Below are 14,762 nucleotides of genomic sequence, written 5' to 3'. Positions count from 1 at the left end.
GGGAAATACTAAGATGGGAAATGGTAATCGCAGCATATTTTGGAGACCCTTTTATTAAGCTACAGTTAGCATGCATTTTTTTTTTAAATTTATTTCTGAGAGAGAGAGACAGCGTGAGCAGAGGAGAGTCAGAGAGAGAGGGAGACACAGAATCTGAAACAGGCTCCAGGCTCTGGGCTGGCTGTCAGCACAGAGCCCGACACGAGGCTCGAACCCACGAACCATGAGATCATGACCTGAGCCGAAGTCGGACGCTTAACCGACTGAGCCACGCAGGTGCCAAGTTAGCATGCATTTTTGTCTTATGAATATCTTTCCAATATTTTGATATATTAGTTGATTTTAAAATATAATTTTGTTAGAAAATAACTTCTAAAGTAATTCAGTTTTCTTATAGAAAAGAAACTATTTGCCATAATTGAAAGGTTAGTTACATGTTTTCTAAATTTCCTTTTAAAAATGAAGTTAACATTTGTATAATTTTGGGGGAGGCAGTATTTGAGAAATAAGGGGCATTAATTATTAGCCTCAAATTGAATTTGACTTTAGCACATTGTGAATGTTCTTGATGCTTAAATTTAGTCTCTTACTAAATATAATGTGTAGAATTACTTTAGTTGGAAAATAGAATTTATTGCTCATTTCAAAGAGAAGCATACAACTGGTTTCAGAAAATAAGTCTTTGACTTTGGAACCTGCTTTTGGGTGAACTTCACATTTTCCCTAAATGAGAATTTAAATGCTACTAGATAACACATTTATCACAAAAAGGAGATACTTGAAAGCTGCTCTTAAAATAGGAATCACAAAGTAGGAAGGGTAGAGTCTCATGTACTTACTTTTTACAGCTACCTTTTTACTTGCACTTGGAGCTGGATGAGTTGAATATTCAAAGAGCAAAAGGATTCAAGAAGATACCTTGCTAGACATTCTTATCTGTCTGCTGCCTTTTCTACCTAGGCATATTTTCCTAGGCTCCTTTGATTCTTTTATCACTTTGGTTTGCTTAAAAACCAAAACAACGCCCGTTCCCCCCCACCCCGCCCCCCGCCCAAACTACCTGAAAGAGATTTGTGACATCGTCTGCTCTAAAATTTTCAGATGTGAACTTTTACTATTTAAACAACATGTGTATTTCCCAGTGTTTACCATCAGTTTGGTCAGGTATTGATTACCTTCTTTGTGCAAAAGACATCTAGGCTCTGGAGATAACACAGTAGTGAGACAAACATGGTTCCTGTCTTCAAATAACTTATTCTGATTGGAATTCCATTTCTTCTGAAATGATGGATCCTTTCTTTTCAGCATCATGGCACCATCTCAGATTGTTCACACCGTACAAATTGGAGTTAGTCCCATTGTCATTTAGTGTACATTCTCTGATTTTACTCCTTCCCGGTTACTTCTTATTTGGAAACCATATGAAAGGTGCATTGTTTCCCTCTGAAGCTTATGTTGCAAATATAGTTTGCCTTAGAGTAAGCATCTGATTTAATATTTGATAGTCCTTAAAGACTTTCTTTTTACCTTGAACAAGTTGGCCTGAACCTCAGTTTCCTTGTATTCAAAAAGGAGAGATTTCGTGATCCCTGTCTCACAGGGTTGAACAGATTGAGTGAAAAAATCCATTTAAACGACTTAACTATCTTGTGTGATACATAGTAATGTTAACTGTTACCCCTGGTAACAGTTATGATTGTCTAGCAAAAGGTGTACCTTTATTTAACCCTCAACCACATGATAACTTACACAGTTAATGAGGTACATAAGTAACTGTCTCCAAAAGAGTAGTGACATAGACATTGACGTGTTGGGTGAACTGGGATAAGGGAACCCCCTAAACCTACTGTACGAATTACATTTACAAATATTCTGATTGGATCCATTCACTAACCATAAATTGGTGGCTGCAGCTCATCTCAGAAAGGTTAAGTAACTTTTCCAAGGCCACTCAGCTGGTGAAAAGTTTGAGCTGGGAGTTGAATCCAAGTCTGATTTCCATGTTCATGCTCTTCCCACTAAACTTGATTTGCTTCCAGACACAGGTGGCTAGTTTGTACTAAGGGTAAAGAAGATTTGTGGGAAATAAACTGGAAGAGGTTGAACCCCATTACTGAGTTCTTTGAGTTGTATGCTAAGGAGTTTGGACCTTATCTGGCAGGCAGTGGAAGTTACTAAAGATTACTGAACAATAATAGTGGTAGTGAGACTGTAATTTAGACAGATTGGCTCACTAGCACTGTGTAAAATAGTTGGCATTTCAGTGATATCTCAGGTGATAAGGTTGTTAAGACAACTGATGTTAACCAGGTAAGAAAAGGAGATCATGAACAAGGAGGTAGTGCTGGAAGTAAACTGAGGGAAGTTGTGAAAGTAAAATTGTCATGACTGGATATATAGGGAACAAGGAAGGAATAGTTGAATGAGAATTTCTGTGTAACTAGGAGGATGGTGATACTCCTGGGACTGGGAAGAGGAGATTTAGAAGGAAGGTTTGGGACATACTTGAAGATGCTGGTGAGCACTTAAATGTATTGTGTCTTTTTCACATAGCTTCACAAAATGGCTACTATGGTAGATGTTCTCTTTTTGCCCCTCCTGGCCCACTCCCCACCTTTCTCTTTGTTAGGGTGTTCTTGGGAGCTTGATTCTTAAAGAACTGCATACCCTCTTCTTTGGCTTCTTGGGTTTAGTTAGTGGGAGAAACCAGCAGGAGATCTTAAGAGTGAGAGAATGGTGAGGTCCACATATTTGTTCCCCATCTTTCCCAAATATTTATACTCAGAAGACAGATTTTCAGTGGCCACAGCTTTGTTTCAGTAGCATGCTCTCTCACAGCTCTAGGTCTTTTCTCACTTCTGGGAACCACTCCCTCCTGTAACCACTTTAGGCTTGCTGTTGCTGACCCCAAGATGGTTCCCAGACATTGCTGGTTTTCCTGTGTGCCCACACCCTTGTAAATAATTCCTTTTATTAACACCTCAATAACACTGTGTTTTCTTTTATCTAGTTAGTGAAAAAAATTAAGTTCCTTCCACATTTTCTAATGACTCGATCTTCCAGGCACCATCAGACTTGGAGAAGACCTAGCTATTTGCACTAAGTTACTTTCCTGTCATGAATTTTCTCACATTGTTTGAAATTTAATCTCTTTATTTCCTACTGTGTTAGGTTAAAGTTACGACTCTTCTGCCTGATGATTGATCTGAAAATACAGCATTGAACAAGAGACAAAAATCCCTGCCCTCAGTAGAGCTTATATTTTAGTGGAGAGAGACAGACAATGAAATATAATCGTTTGTGTGGTATATTAGAAGATAAGTGAGTGGTACAGAAAAGTTAAGGAGTAGGGAGTTTCGTAAGGCAGGATGTTTGTGAAAATAGTGCATTTTAAAATAGGGTGGTATAGGTAGGTCTCTCAGAGAAAGTGACATTTGAAGAAATGGAGGAGTGAGTAGTGTAGATATATAGGAGAGGAGCATTTCAGGTAGAGGATTAGGAAAGCAGAAGCTCTGGGGTGGTATTGTGTCTGACCTTTTCGAGGACAAGCAAGTTAGTCATGGTGGGGGAAGAGAAGCAAAGGAGTGGCTGATCAGGTCAGAGAAGGGCCAGAACATGTTGGCCCTGGGAAGCTGTTGTAAGGATTCTGACTTTTGCCACATGAATGGAGAAATATTTCATAGTTTGAACAGAGGAGTGTAATGATCTTCCTTGAATTTTAAGAGTCTGTCTGGCTTTCCATCTTTTAGAAGAGAATTCCTATTCCTTTGGTATAGTTGCTTTCAATGAGGGTTAATGAGTAAATCATTGAGAGCAACTTGGCTTAAGTTGTAAAAAACCCACACTTTTTAATTCTATGTGTATGTGATATATATGTATATGTGTGTATATATATGTTTCTGTATATATGAGAGAGATTGATTATTTTGGGCTGAAATCTGTAATTGGTGGTATGCTGTCTGTAGAGGGCCTCCTTGGAAGATTGACCCTTGTCAGGGCACTTGGATTTAGGGGAATGTTCCTAACTGATGAGGGTGATTCACTGTGTCTGGACCATCTAGGTTCACTAGCAATCTGATCTATGCTAAACACCTTCTTTCCTTCTGGTAGTCTGGAATTTTGATAAGTGCTACATAGTAGGTGCCTATAAAACCTTGAGTACTGAGTCCTTGGGCAGAAACATCACACAGGAGTGTATTCTCTGTGACCCCTAATGGTAGGGAGAGAGCAAAAAGAGTCTTTGTACATGGATTCCTCTATGCTACCTGTGTCTTTTTCCTTATGATTGAATTGTGTATCCTTAACTATGTGACTATTAAACTTTAGCTACAAGTACACTTAGTGCTGAGTTCTGTGATTTCCTGTAGCTAGTCTCTCAGTGTTGTGTTGGTCTTGGGACGACCAGACATAGGTAATGTGTGTGTGTAACCAATTTAAGTGGAAAACATCAGGGTGTGGGTAGAAGGTAGAGTTTTCAAAAACCCATCATAGGTCAGCCAGCCCTGTGTTGAATGGAGAGCTCTTCTGAGATGTTTTTAGTTTAATTTTTTTAAAAGCTCTAGGTCTTTTCTTTTTCTTTTTCTTTTCTTTCTTTCTTTTTTTTTTTTTTTTTTTACAAATAGTTTATTGTCAAATTAGTTTCCACATAACACTCAGTGCTCATCCCCACAAGTGTCCTCCTCCATGCCCATCCCCCCTCCCCCCCACATCCATCAGTCCTCAGTTTTTGTCAGCATTCAAGAGTCTCTCATGGTTTGCCTCTCTCCCTTTCCCCCACCATTTCCGCCCTTCTTCTCCCCCTTGTTCCTCCGTCAAGTTCCTCCTAATCCTCCTATACGTGCAAACATATGATATTTGTCCTTCTCTGCCTGACTTATTTCGCTCAGCATAACACCCTCAAGGTCCATCCATGTTGCTACACATGGCCAGATTTCATTGTTTCTCATTGCCATGTAGTATTCCATGGTATAGATAAACCACATCTTCTTGATCCATTCATCTGTTGATGGACACTTAGGCTCTTTCCATGTTTTAGCTATTGTGGAGAGTGCTGCTATGAACATTGGGGTACATGTGCTCCTATGCCTCAGCATTTCTGTATCCCTTGGGTAAATTCCTAGCAGTGCTATTGCTGGGTCATAAGGGAGTTCTATTGTTAGTTTCCTGAGGAACCTCCACACTGTTTTCCAGAGGGGCTGTACCAGTTTACATTCCCACCAACAGTGTAGGAGGGTGCCCGTTTCTCCACATCCTCGCCAGCATCTAGAGTTCTCTGATTTGCTCATTTTAGCCACTCTGACTGGCGTGAGGTGGTATCTCAGTGTGGTTTTGATTTGTATTTCCCTGATGAGGAGGGATGCTGAGCATCGTTTCATGTGTCTGTTGGCCATCTGGATGTCCTCTTTGGAGAAGTGTCTGTTCATGTCTTCTGCCCATTTCTTCACTGGGTTGTTTGTTTTTCGGGCGTGTAGTTTGGTGAGTTCCTTATAGATTCTGGATATTAACCCTTTATCTGATATGTCATTTGCAACTATCTTTTCCCATTCCGTTGGTTGCCTATTAATTTTCTGGGTTGTTTCCTTGGCTGTGCAGAAGCTTTTAATCTTGATGAGGTCCCAACAGTTTATTTTTGCTCTTGATTCCCTTGCTTTTGGGGATGTGTCAAGTAAGAAGTTGCTGCGGTGGAGGTCAAGGAGGTTGTTTCCTGCTTTCTCCTCTAGGGTGTTGATAGTTTCCTGTCTCACGTTCAGGTCCTTTATCCATTTTGAGTTGATTTTTGTGCATGGTGTGAGAAAATGATCTAGTTTCATTCTTCTGCATGTTGCTGTCCAGTTCTCCCAACACCATCTGTTAAAAAGGCTGTCTTTTTTCCATTGGATATTCTTTCCTGCTTTGTCAAAGATCAGTTGGCTGTATACTTTTGGGTCCACTTCTGAGTTCTCAATTCTGTTCCATTGGTCTATGTGTCTGTTTTTGTGCCAATACCATACTGTCTTGATGATGACAGCTTTGTAGTAGAGGCTAAAGTGTGGGATGGTGATACCTCCCGTTTTGGTTTTATTTTTCAGTATTACTTTGGCTATTCGGGGTCTTTTGTGGTTCCATACAAATTTTAGGATAGTTTGTTCTAGTTTTGAGAAGTATGCTGGTGCAATTTTGATTGGAATTGCATTGAATGTGTAGAGTGCTTTAGGTAGTAATGACATCTTAACTATATTTATTCTTCCTATCCATGATAAAAGCTCTAGGTCTTTTCATTTAGTGCAACTTCCAGGAGTTTTGAGCAGCTCCTTGCAGTTTTAAGCATGGGGAGACTCAGTGCCATCATGTACATCCATTGTAAGCAAATTTATAAAAAGGACTGCCTTGTATTGGTCTTTAAAATGATCTAAGTGAAGGAAATTGTTGACATAGGCACCATAAATGATTCCTTAGGGAGAAAAGAAGTATAACTATTAGAAGCAACAGCATCCACTAACAGATGTAGTTATGTCAATATGTTAGAAGGATCACATTTTGTTTGCCTGTAAAGTCTCTGCAATGAAATGTATAGCAAGCTGGTCTGATTTAACAACTTTGTATTACTCCTTTGGGAAGGAAGTTATATCCTGTCCTGATTTTATAATAAGAAGATTTTGATAAAGAGAAGATGAAACCTGGGTCACAGAAGGAAAATTGTGGTGTCCATTTGACAGATCTCAATTTCTTCTTTCTCACGTCGGTGTCACAGCCAGTTGCCCTCAAATCTCTGGATCCATATAGCTATGAGCTTGAAGTCTTTTATTTTCATTTGGTGGAACTATTTTTTTGCTACCTTCTGGCTCATTTTATTCAGTTTTGTACTGTTGCGACTGAAATTGCAGACAGTAACTTCTCCATAGGCTGGGAAAATTGATGACTCAGGAAGGCAAATACGGATGTATTTAATAAGAACCATGAAATTATTCACCTCCTTTGGCTCTAGGACTCCCATACTAGGAGTTTAACCTAAGGAAACAATTCAGTGAAAGGAGAACAGCCTTTGCACAAAGGCAGTTATTATAACATTGTCTATAAGAAGAGATTCAAAAATAAATGTTAAACATTCGGGAAATGTTTACTAAATTGTGTTCTGTATTGTTATTGTTGTTTGCCATTAGTTATATGTTTCCACATGTAATTTCCCCAACCAGCCTGTAAGCTCTTTTGCATTCTGTTCATGTAGGATTTAGGTTGTAGCTCCCTGGGACAGCCTGTTGCATAGACTGAGATAGTCCGTGAGACTGCATCGTAAGAATGCGGTTGTGAAGAGTGACCAGGAAAGTGTTTACTAGAGTGTGCTCTGTGAAAAAGTGAAATGTTAAAAACCTGTTGTCCATCCATTGGTAAATGGATGAACAAAATGTGGTGTATACCCACAATGGAGTATTAGTCATAAAAGGGAATGAAATTCCAACACCTGCTACCACATGGGTGAACCATAACATTATGCTAATTGAAATAAGCCAGGTATAAAATGACAATTGTATGATTGCATTTATATGAGATATCTAGAATAGGCAAGTTCATAGAGACAGAAAGTAAGAATAGAGATTACCAGGGCCTTGGGGGAGGAGAGGGAATAGAGAGAGTTGCTGTTCAGTGGAGTTTCTTTGGGAATGATGAAAAAGTTCTGGACATGGATAGTGGTGATGGTTGCACAATATTTGTGAATGTACTTAATGCCACTGAATTGTGCACTTACAAACAGTTAAAATGGTAAGTCTTTTTTTTTTTTACTTACAATGAACAATATAGGTTTTATTTTTTTTGTCTGTCAGCCTTTGTTGTTTTATTTATTATTTTTATTTTTTTGGTATTAATAAAATATTATTTATTTATTTTTTTTTACAAATAGTTTATTGTCAAGTTGGTTTCCATATAACACCCAGTGCTCACCCCCACAAGTGCCTCCCTCCATGCTCATCTCCCCCCTTCCTCCCCACACCCATCAGTCCTCAGTTTGTTCTCAGCATTCAAGAGTCCCTCATGGTTTGCCTATCTCCCTTTCCCCCACCATTTCCTCCCTTCTTCTCCCCCTTGTTCCTCCTTTAAGTTCCTCCTAATCCTCCTATACGTGCAAACATATTTTTTTTTTTCTCTGCCTGACTTATTTCGCTCAGCATAACACCCTCAAGGTCCATCCATGTTGCTACACATGGCCAGATTTCATTGTTTTTCATTGCCATGTAGTATTCCATGGTATAGATAAACCACATCTTCTTGATCCATTCATCAGTTGATGGACACTTAGGTTCTTTCCATGTTTTGACTATTGTGGAGAGTGCTGCTATGAACATTGGGGTACATGTGCTCCTATGCCTCAGCATTTCTGTATCACTTGGGTAAATTCCTAGTAGTGCTATTGCTGGGTCATAGGGGGGTTCTATTGTTAATTTCCTGAGGAACCTCCACACTGTTTTCCGGAGGGGCTGTATAAAATGGTAAGTCTTATGTGTATTCCACCACAATAAAAAATACAAAAATATATAGTAACATGTATTTATTAATGTGATATATAACTTGTAATTATATTGAAGTAGCAGGATTAAACGAATCTTTTAAATTATTTTTATTTTTAAATGTTTATTTTTGAGAAACAGCACATGAACAGGGGAGGGACAGAGAGAGAGGGAGACATAGAATCTGAAGCAGGCTCCAGGCTCTGAGCTGTCAGCACAGAGCCTGACGAGGGGCTTGAACCCACCAACTGCGAGATTATGACCTGAGCCCAAGTCAAGACACTTAACCAACTGAGTCATCCAGGCGCCCCTTAAATTATTTTTTTAAATTTTAAGTGAAGTCATGAGAAATTGAAATTACGTAGTTGCAACTATTTACTATTTGCATACCCTTTTTTAACCTCCACAAAATTATTTATGCACTGCACACCTTTATTTCTCTTCCTTTGGCCCTGCTCCCTCTTCCCCCAAATTGAAAGTTGTGTCCTCCTACACTGAGTTCTCGTTGTCCCTTTTTTTGCACTTCTCTTGAATCTCTTGTTGTTGTTTACCCCTATTTATGTTTATATATATATGTGTGTATATATATGTATGTATGTTATATATGTTTCCATGTAAACATATGTAATTTCCATGTAATTTCCCCAACCAGCTTGTAAACTCTTTGGCATTTTATTCATGTAGGATTTATGTTGTAGCTCCATGATACAGCCCATTGCATAGGCAGAGTGAAATAGTACATGAGACTGCATAGTAAGAATGAGGTTGTGGTGAGTGACCAGAATGTTTGAACATACTTGCTTATGGGTTTTACGTTATGTTCAAGCATGTGCCTCCTTCAATTCTCTGTACCTACTAGATGTGTAGACCTGACATTATTCACATACACATTGCATATTCTTGATTTAGCTGCTATGCCTTATCTATATTTTATCTTTTCATGTAAAAAAAAAAAAAAAAAAAAAACCAAAACCCCAGTTTTCTTTGTACTGAGAAAGGAAAAAACCAGGGAGGTGAGATGGTAACTGCAAATAGAGAATTAGTGCAGTAAATTTAAAGTCAAAACTACCTATGAAAAAGTTGTAAGTATGAATTAATACTCATTCTTGAACAGAATATTCTGTGAAGGAAGCAGATTGCCCCCGTCTTTATAAGCCATTGGTATAAGTAATTAGGTCTCACTTTTGTTACAAAGAGATGTACATATTTACCAGCAGAGGGCACCAGCTGCTGACGCCTGAGAGGAAGGAATTTTTAGGAAGGTCCTGAAAGATGAGTATTTGCAATGTACTTACAAGTACAATGGTGTGAAGCCCCCTGCTTGCTGGTATAGTTGGTCTGGTTTTCCTTTGACTCATTTGGGGTCCAGTGGTGTGCCTCCAGCTGTCCCCAAGAGCATTCTTTGGCCCAATTGGTGAGCCAAGGGACCAGAGGAGTGTAGAGTGAAGGATTTTATAGTAGTAGGTGTTTGGAAGCATTGGATACCAGCCTATGACAATATCTTTAAGGAGTTCATTTGCTATTGTTCTCCCATTGATCAGTGAGGTGAAAGGGGTGTTAGGCCAGGCTTCTGAGGACCTGGTTCCACATCCCACTTGGCCCCCCTAGTCAACTGGGTGATCTTGAGCCAGTTGCTTTCTTTCTCTCAGCCTCACTTGGCTTATCTCTAAAATAGAGGTAATGCCTGCCATGCACAGTAGTTAATAGTAGGCTTTGGGGTCAGGCATACCTGGGTTCAAACCTGTGAAGCCATGGTCAAGCCATTTAACTCTCAGAACCTTAGTTTCCTCACATGTATGTATGTATGTTATGGTGTAGGTCATGTTTATTTGATTACTTTTGGAAATAACTTCTTTTTACCTATTGATCCCCTTCACGCATTTCTCTCTCCTTATCCCTGCCTGTGAAGATGACTAGTCTCCTCTGTATTTAGAAGCTTGCTTATTTTGTTTTGTTTTGTTTTTTTAGATTCCATGTCTAAGAGAGATCATGTGGTATCTTTCTTTCTGTTTCCAACTTATTTCACTTGTAATGCCCATGGGATCCACCCATAATGTCATAAATGGCAAGATTTATTTTTTTATGCAAAATAATATTCCTGTGTGTGTGTGTACAATCTTATGGTTGTTTCCATGCCTTGGCTATTGTGAAAAATGTTATAGTGAACATGGGGGTGCAAATATATAGATATCTTTGTGAGTTACTTTTTTCATTTTTTCAGAAGTGGAATTTGCTTAATCATATGGTAGTTTCATTTTTGATGTTTTGAGAAGCATCCCTACTGTTTTCCATTGTGGCTATACATTTTACATTTCCACCAACAGTGCACTATGGTTCCCTTTTCTCCACACTCTCACCAACGCTTGTTATTTTTTGTCATTTTGAAATTTGCTATTCTGATAGATATGAGGTGATACTCATTGTGGTTTTGATTTGCATTTCCCTGATGATGAGTGATATTGAGCATCTTTCCATTTACCTGTTGGCCATCTGTTTGCCTTCCTTAGAAAGATGTCTCTTCGCATCCTCTGCCCATTTTTAAACTGAATTGTTTTTATGCAGTTGAGCTGTATGATTTCTTCATATATTTTGGATATTAGCCCCTTAATCAAATATATGACTTGAAGATATTTTCTCCCATTCACTAGGTTGCCTTTTTATTTTGTTGACTGTTTCCTTTGCTTTGAACAAGCATTTTAGTATGATATGATCTCATTTATTTTTGCTTTTGGTGTCAGATTAAAAAAAATTATTGGGGGCACCTCGGTGGCTCAGTCAGTTAAGCATCTGACTTGGCTTAGGTCATGATCTTGTGGTCCATGAGTTTGAGCCCTGTGTCAGGCTCTGTGCTTACAGCTCAGAGCCTAGATCCTGCTTCGAATTCTGTGTCTCCCTCTCTTTCTGCCCCTCTCCTGCTTGCACTCTTGTTTCTCTCACTCACTCAAAAATAAATAAACATTAAAAAGAATTTAAAAAAATATTGCCAAGACTTATGTCAGGGAGTTTACTGCTGATGTTGTCTTCTGGGAGTTTTATGAATTCAGGTCTTACATTCAAGTTTTTAATCAATTTTGCGTTGATTTTTTGTGTATGGTATCAGATACTGGCTGTTGCATTCTTTTGCGTGTGGCTGTCCATTTTTCCCAACACCATTTACTGAAGGGACTGTCCTTTCCCCAATGTGTATTTTTTCTTTTTAATGCTTATTTATTTTTTGAGAGTCAGAGACAGAGCATGAGCAGGGGAGGGGCAGAGAAAGAGAGAGTCACAGATTCTGAAGCAGATCTAGGCTCTGAGCTGTCAGCACAGAGCCTGATGCAGGGCTCAGACTCAGGAAATGCAAGATTATGACCTGAGTTGAAGTCGAATGCTTAACCAACTGAGCCACCCAGGTGCCCCTCCCCACTGTGTATTCTTGACTCTTTGTCATAAATTAATCGAGTATATATATATATGGGTTTACTTCTAGGTTCTCTGTTTTCTTGATCTGTGTGTCTGTCTGTATGCCAATACCAACCATACTGTTATAATTACTATAGCTTTGTAATGTAGCTTGAAATCAAGGAGCATGATGCCTCCAGCTTTGTTGTTCTGTCCCAAGATTACTTTGCCTATCGGGGGGTATTTTGTAGTTCCATACAAGATTTAGGAGTATTTGTTGTATTTCTTTGAAAAATGACATTTGAATATTCATAGGGGTTACATTGAATCTGTAGATTGCTTTAGGTAGTATGGACATTTTAACAATATTCTTCTGAGCATGGAATATCTTTCCATTTGGTTGTATCTTTTAAAATTGCTTTTGTTAATGTCTTACAGTTTTCAGTATACAGACCTTTCACCTCCTTGGTTTGGTGTATTCCCTAGGTTTTCTTTCTGGATGCAGTTGTAAATGGGATAGTATTTTTATTTCTCTTTCTGATAGTTTATTATTAGTATATAGAATGCAATAGATTTTTGTGTATTGATTTTCTATTCTGCAACTTTACTGAATTTGTTAGTTATAACAGAAGAAGGAACTCTTCCAAATTCACTTTCTGAGGGCAGAATTACCCTGATACTAAAACCAGACAAGGATGCCACAACAAAATTACTGGCCAATATCCTTGATTAACAGAGATGCAAAAGTCCTTAACAAAATATTCATAAACTGAAGTCAGCAGTACATTAAAAGGATCATACATTGTGATAAAGTGGGATTTATTCCAGGATTGCAAGGATAGTTGAGCATCTGCAAATCAGTCAGTGTGATACACTGCATCAACAAAATGAAGTATAAAAATTATATGATTATCTCAGTAGAAGCAGAAAAAAACATTTGCCAAAAATTCATCATCCATTTATGGTAAAAACTCTCCACAAATTATATGTAGAAGAAATGTACCTCAATATGATAAAGGTCATATATGACAAAACCACAGCTAACATCATACTCAGTGGTGAGCAGCTGAAAATGTTTTTCTCTAAGGTCAGGAACAAGACAAGAATGCCCACTTTCACCAGTTGTATTCAGCATAGCGTTGGAACTCCTAGCCAGAGCGATTAGGCAAGGAAAAGAAAGAAAAGGGATCCAAATTGGAAAGGAAGAGGTAAAACTTGTGACAATTTGCAGATGACATGATATTATATTTAGAAAACTCAGTAAAGACTCCATCAAGAGCCTATTCGAATTAATAAACACATTCAGTAAAGTTGGATACAAAATCAGTCTACAAAAATCTGTTGTGTTTGTGTACATCTCACATTTAAGACAGGGATAATAGTCCATTCACATAGGTTTGTTGTGATGATTATATGAGAATACCTGTAAAGCTTGAGTATAGAGTCTGCTCCAGGGTAAATGGTCCAGGGATGGGAGCATCTATTACTTTCCAGGGAATGTTATCTTAAAGGAGATGAGGGATATGAAGAGATGAGAGACTCGAAGTGCACTGAAAGCTTTAAAGTGTCTCAGGTGCCATATGTAATGATACTCTTGAAACTACCCAGCACACAGGTGGGTTCTTTCACCCTCAGGGGAGGAGTCCTGAAAGAGGCTGGGTTATTACTTGGGATAAGGTGTTGTTCTATTTACGTTTTTGGCTTTTGTGGGCTTCACTTTCCTTTTCAGTTTCTACTTGGCTTCCTGGGGCAGTCAGAGCAGCTCTCAGGAAATCAACTCCTCAGGTGGTCCATAATCTAAGGGGAAATTAGATGATACAGGTGTGGGTGGGCCTTAATTTAGCTCTCGTTTTGCTTAGTCCTTGGTGGACTGTTGGTAGAAGGGATCATTGGAGATGGAGAAGTGGCTCCAGGGGAGGCCTGAGTCTGTGCTTCTGGCACAAGGTACCTTGGTAGACTTTCTTGACCTCAGAGCCAAAGACTATAGTTTGATAACATTGGCATAGACAATGAAAATAATAGCTGCTAATGGTTACTGGATGCTTATTACAGGCAGGGCTGTATGCTAAGTATTTTATAGACTTTCATATTGAAAACTCACAATCCTAGGAGGTAGGTACTATTATTACTTCTTTTTGGGAATAAGAAAATTGACACAAAGTAATTTGCCAAGGGTCATGTTTCTGCTAAGTACATTTGGATCCTGGTCTTTCTCATTCTGGTGGTTTGAGCTCTTTTCATTTGTTCTAAGTGGTCTTTACATTTAGCTATGCATTAGAATCTCCTATGAAGTTCATTGAAATTACTGCTTCTTGGACCCTAATTCTGTAGGTGTGAGGTGGAGCCTGGCACTGTAGTGTTTTTGTTTTTTTCCCAGATTTATTTAGGCATAATTTACATAAAATAAAGTGCACCCATTTTAAGTGTTTAGTTTGAGGTAATGTAGTAGTTGTATATAATCATCTAAGTATTACCATAGTCAAGATATGGATCATTTCCATAACCCTGAAAAGTTTCATTGTGCCTTTTGACCCCCTGATGCATACAGTTTTAACCAGCTAGGCCAATGCTCCTGACTCACAGGGAGGTGGGTCACGGTGACACACACCACTGTACTGTGTTAGGGTGCCTACAAATGTGAGAAACTGAATGCCTGGAGAAGGAGAATAATAGTGAGAAAAGAAAAAAGATACCTGGAAAGAATGGTTGATTTTACTGTTTCCAGATAAGCTATGCTGTACTGGCTCCCTGTGGAGAGATGGAGTGTGGAGAAAAGAACTATCTAGACCAAACTCAGTTAAATAAAAAAGTTTCTTTTCCTAACATGGTTTCTTCCTGAGCCACATAAAACTGAAGAATTCTGGGTGTGGGAAGGAGGGCTGGGAAGGAAGACATAAGACA

This window comes from Hyaena hyaena, unplaced genomic scaffold, assembly GCF_003009895.1.
Source record: "Hyaena hyaena isolate Hyena2069 unplaced genomic scaffold, ASM300989v1 scaffold_723, whole genome shotgun sequence".
NCBI classification, from domain to species: Eukaryota; Metazoa; Chordata; class Mammalia; order Carnivora; family Hyaenidae; genus Hyaena; species Hyaena hyaena.
Note: the sequence above shows the minus strand (reverse complement) of the source record.